Source organism: Melanaphis sacchari, unplaced genomic scaffold (assembly GCF_002803265.2).
Source record: "Melanaphis sacchari strain LSU unplaced genomic scaffold, SCAv2.0 Contig365_pilon_pilon, whole genome shotgun sequence".
Taxonomy (NCBI): Eukaryota; Metazoa; Arthropoda; class Insecta; order Hemiptera; family Aphididae; genus Melanaphis; species Melanaphis sacchari.
The window spans coordinates 1-6,163 of NW_020271228.1; the positions used below are offsets into that span (position 1 = coordinate 1).

Sequence of the window (6,163 nt, forward strand, 5' to 3'; positions counted from 1 at the left end):
ATAATAAATAATGATAAGGAGCATATCATTACAATACATAAACACATAATTTTTATAGTCTATGTTGAATAACATTTTAATTAATATTAAAGAATAATTTTCTAATAATTAAAATAACTACTAACAATCGATAATTCCACGTATTTATATTTAACCCAGCCGACTTTTCATTATTGCCGTCGTACTTTAAGTTGATTCTGCCATCTATTCCATTCATTATGGGACTTATTGATTGCATATACATCGCGGTTGCATTATAGTCTTTAATATCTAAACAACGGAATGTGTATTTATAATATAATGTTTTTCGTTAATGTCATGAAATAAAAACAAGATTGCAGTGAAAGATTAGTAATTTATTTAACATTTCTATTTAGGCGATTATCTGTCTATATGCGCGTTACACGGCGTAACGTAGATGCAATATAGGCACATTACTGTGTGAGGGATACGACATTATTAGCTTATGATTTACATAAGATCAACGAAAATATAGGAAAACAAGGGTCCTTAATAACTTTATTATTACAAATAGGAATGTTCTAGTTTTCCAGATTTTGATAGGTTACATCGACAACATCGTTCTTTTTATATTGTTATCTTTCACTGACAAAACTCGCACACTTTGAGTAGGTATTAATTTGTTTACAAACCTAGTGATTTTATGTTTATTCTTTTTTTAAATGTTTCAAAAGTACCACCACGATTTGCCATAAACTCGGTCATCACTATTGTATAGTTTGCAGTCAATACTAAAGGTTCAAACTTAGGAACGCTACAATGACCACATCGAATCAACAATGAGGTGACTCGGTTCCCAGGACTCAGTGTTAAATCATATTTGATCAGAACACCTGAAAATAATTTTAGGTATAGTTAAAGATATATTTTAATTTGTACCATTGATCATTTTCATTATTCGGTATTTTTAGTTAACCAATATTTCATTAATTACTAAGACATGACAAGTATAACGATAACTTAGTACACAAAGTAAAATCTAAAAATCTTTTTAGAAACCGAAAAATGTTCAGTAGTATTAAAAGATTTTACACTGTATAAATAATACATTAGAATATATTATTAATTATTTTTATACTTAATTTAAAATTATTTATTTTTTAAATTTATCATACTTACCAGATACTTGTAAAAATGTAGGTGTACCAATATTCAATGCATAGTTAGAGACGCTGTATTCAAATGATTCTAAAAGAGTAGAGCCAGAAATCGTAATTTTGACAAGTTCATTCATAAATGGAGTGACGTTGACCAACTGCCCCAAAGTTATGTAGCCTAACACAATCAAAATAATTTATTTTTTAATATTTTTATTTTATACTTAGCTTTTGTTATGCTAAACAATTAAATGATTTTTTTTGATCTGCAAAAGAGTAAATTCTTAAATTGTTATATTAAAATTTTTAATGACAAATCATGTTTTTACCGTCATGATTGGTTTCGTTGATTGTTGTCCGAATACCGCCAGCTTGAAGGATTGCAATAGGAGCATCAGTCCAATATTCATTGTAAGTTTCTTTTTTCATAACGTTCTTAAATTACAATTGAACGTTAATAAATAAAATATAACCTTTAATTTTTAAGTTACTTACGTAGTATACGAAAGAATCAGCTATCAGGTTACCTATGTTGCATTCCGTTTCGCGACAATTGTTTATTAACTCAACGGCTGTACGCCCAATTGTAACATTTGTAATCTTGGTTACTTCTGGTTTCCATTTATCGATTAATTTCAACATTGATGGATCTAAAACGTTGTAGGTGTAAATTAAAACATTTATATTGTATACAATATAAATTTTAAGTTTAAAATCACTTATGAAACCATTAATAAAAAAGTAAATAGTTTATTAACCTTGTTTAATTTCATGATTTAATAATGTTGGCGAACCATCGATTTTGACTAATTCACCATTAGAATCAAATTTTAAAATAACCTTGCCTGCGTATTTAGTATTTGCATATGCTTGTAATATTGGTATAGCTTTATTTTTAACATTTGTTACGTACAGTGGGTATGGTCCGTAAGGTTTTTCAGTGCTGGGTGGAGTACCTACAAAAGACGTTTTTGTACGTAATTTATAAAATACACTATAAGCTATATATAAATTATTTAAATTTAAATTTATAAATTAAATCTAGATGATTTGAATCTATACAATTTTAACTTGTATTTATGTTAGTAAAATACTTACGGAATACAAAATGATGTGTATGTCCTCCAACAATTATATCGATGTCTTCATTTAGCAGCAATTTTGTCTTTTCGATCCACTATGGCTAAGGCAAATAATAATTTTAACGCCGTTTTCGAGTAACTTTTTTGTTTCTTTTTTCAAAGACTCTACTTCATCAAAAAATTCAACAGCTTCGGTATTGGATATGGTCTTAAAAATTTTTAAAATTAAATTTTAGTGTAAGTTGAGTGTTTGTAAGTTTTGTTTATTTTATGAGTATATAATATGTACAAATACAGTAAGTCCTCCCTTAATGTCGTCTCATTTAGTGTTGTTTTGCTATTGCGTTGAAGAAGTTTAAGGCCTTGTGTTTCGTTTAACACCGCAATGATTTCTGTATAATGTCGTGTGTATTATTGATACATATTTTAGTTAAGTCTTTATAATAAGCAATTTAATTTCATCGACTTTTTTTAGATTATACTGTTATTGTTTTGATTGGTATACTTACCGTACATAGGTGCTATTTTTATTTAATTTAGGTAATATGTACTCCGTAATCGTTTTCTATTTTATTGATAATAGGTTGTTTTTTTTTTATTGACGACACATTTTTTATACACTAGTCATCACACAGTTTTCAAGTTTATTCATAATATTACTATTACGTATTATTTTACTGTTACATATTTGTTAATTTATAATTACTATAGAAACAAAACGTCTTCTATGGTCGAAAATATTAAAAAAAAAAAAAAAAAAAAAAATGGAAAACTATAACTCTTTTTATATAATTTGAAACTATAAAACGTTTTAAATCTGATGAAAAAATGGTAGAAATTGCTAATCATTAATGTCTTACATCAAATCATGAAAGATTTTTGTAGGTTGAGTGAAATGTTTTTAACAGCTTAACGTGTTACCAAAAATGTATTAAAAAATATTAAAATATTTAAAATGCAACTAAATGTCAATACTAAGTTCATTTTTTAAGTAATATATCGCAAATACGAATGTAAATTTGATTATAAGTTTTTATAATAAAGTGTACCTAAGTAAAAAGTGTTACGATTAACATTTTTTAGCAAAAAAAAAGTATTAAAGTATTTAAAGTATTGTCTAGGAACTTAACTTTGACGTTGAATTAGGACTTACTGTATATTATAATTAAGAGGGTCATGTATAGCGATTAGAGGTTGTTAATCCTTTGATGAATATATGGATGTTATGAAAGTTATGTTGAAATGCTTCTCAGGGAGAATGGACCTATTTTTACGTTTATACTTTATTTCTAATTTTATCTATATGTTATTTTATTTGTATTATGAGTCAGTTAAGTGGAAAAACATATTAATTCATTATGAAAACGTAAATAATTCGTATGGTTATAAATTAGTACCTATAACAAATTTTTAATTCAAAGGAAAAATTTTCATATTATTTTGGATGTTGACAGTTGACTGTTACTAATTGTTGTTGTTATAGTAATAGATTATATTAAACGATTATAATAAGTTATATTAGTTATAATACTATCTCATAACTACGTATTGTATGTTATTATAATATTATTTAACTTATTTCATTTTATATTGCTAAATATTATTTATTATAAAAATAAATTGTTTCAATATTTACAATATTTACAATATTTACTACTAATCTTACCTACAATTCTTTATTTATTTATGTTTTTGAAATAAAAAGCTAGTGTGACCTCAAAGTTAAAATGTAAAATTTTAAAAGTCATTTTTTACAGCATCATTATTCTTTACATTGTAGTAAGAAAATAATAAATACTATGCAAATTTCAAGTATCTATCTACCATAATTTTTGCTGTACATTGATTAGTTAGTCGGACATTTTTTAAAAAGAGATACATATAGTATTATGTTTTAATAATCGACTATATTTATGCTGTGAGAGTGTTAGAAGAATTACCAGCCAAGTGATTCCTTAGTATATAGACTAGGTACTTAATTTAAAAACCATAGAATTAGAAATATTTTTTTCGTAATTTATTGCTTATATATTTGGGAACTAATAACTTTTCTGTTATACAAATACTTTGAAAAAAGCTAAAATATATTTATAATTTAAATAATAGGTATTTGAAATTTTGTAAAAATGTATAAACGGGTTTTTAACATAAATTTGTTATTTGGATGGATATAACTTTTTTTCTGACCAATTACGCGTAACCGATTACACGTAACGTTGTTTATTGAAATCTGTTACTATAGCTACTGAAATACTAAATACCCATCATTTTTGGTAGTGATCTAAATATTGGTTTCAAATCTATTCGTAGTCAAGAATTCTATGGTAATATGATTAATACCCAATAACATGTCTATGATTCCTTAATTTCCCTCGTAGAAGATTAATATCTAGTATTATAGTAGCATGCTATTATACTAGTGGTAGCTTCATCCCTCACTCTCCCGTTGTATAATTTATTTATGATAAAAATTCAAAAAAAATCAGAAATTGTCTTATAATATTAGTATAAATAACCTACAATACATTGAAATGAGCATAAGATTTTTATAACACGGCAAATCTATTAAAAATTAAGTGGTAGCCGCTGGTTCAGTTACGTAGTATAGATACTTTACCAAGCGTGCTCAGTATAGAGGTACTAAGTAGAAAGTCAAAAATAACACTGCATTTACAATTTTATTTGGATGATTACATTTTCATGTATTTACTTTTATAAAATGCAAATTTAGGTTGCCAACAACGTCAAATACATGAACGTTCTTACAAGAAAAGTGCTGCCAAAAACAAGTGTTTGAGTCCGATCACTCTGACAAAATTTTATTTTGGAAATATAACGTAAACACTGCCGAAAAGGTTTACATTGTGTCAATAATTGATTTTTGGTAACAGGACTGACTATTTTAGTAATTCAACGACATTCCTTAGTTTCAGGGTAAAACTGCCACCTGACAGTTTCAGTCTAAGCCAACAATTGAATACGCTATTTACTTCAGTTCAAGCCCGACAGCAAAGCTAATTTGATCGTGATATTCGTTAAAGGTTGACATCATCACTAACGTATGGCGTGCAACTCAATTACAAAACTACTCAATTAAATTTGTATTACTACTTCATGATACGTACTTATGATTCACACAATGTCAATAATGACATTAAAGTAATATTGAGTGTTATTTTATTATTTCAGCTTGATGCTCACGCGCATAATATCACGCATTACCCACATGCAAAATGGTTTTGTGTTCAATTTTGAGATAATTCATAGAAACAATAGGTATAGCCATCAGCATTGTGCGCCATGCTATATTGTAATAACATATAACCATTGGTGTAAGTCTGAAACGAGCATAAATATTGAGTTAGATGCAACGGTGGGAGACGGTGTTGCAACTATAAGCAACTAACTACCACCATTAAACTCATTTACGATAAAATTTTTAAGATCCCATGTATATTTATATATATATATATATATATATATACTCCATATATATATGTGTGTATATTAATAAGTTCGTTAAACAGCACAATATACTAGGTCTGAATTTAGCGTAACCGTGTACGCTTAACGATATTAGTTCGTACAAATCCACGAAGTTCCATTTGTGACGTTAGTGCCTTAGTGTACATAATATATATAAGTACGTCGCAGTATTTTTGGATCATTGGACACCCTTGAATCGTCATTGACCATTGGGTATTATACTGTTTAAGCAGCCTGCATTCGTATGATTGTTCGCCTCATTGTCTGCTATTCTGTTCATTCGATGCGCTCCATAGTTTAATGCCGTACAAAAATAACCAGTACTCCACAATTGCATACACAGTTTTGTTACAACCTCCTAAAAACACTTTCTTAACTCAATCCTTTCATAATAAAATAAATTATTTTCAACATCGTGCAGCCGATCGGTCAACGTCTGTTGTTTTCAAAATCTTCTCACCGCGCGCCACGTACACA

General features: G+C 27.6%; 1 pseudogene; it reads right to left on the minus strand.

Annotated features, from left to right (window-relative positions):
• Positions 1-47: 47 nt before the first annotated feature.
• On the minus strand, positions 48-2,420 carry LOC112596884 (annotated as a pseudogene).
• Between the last annotated feature and the right edge of the window lie 3,743 nt (positions 2,421-6,163).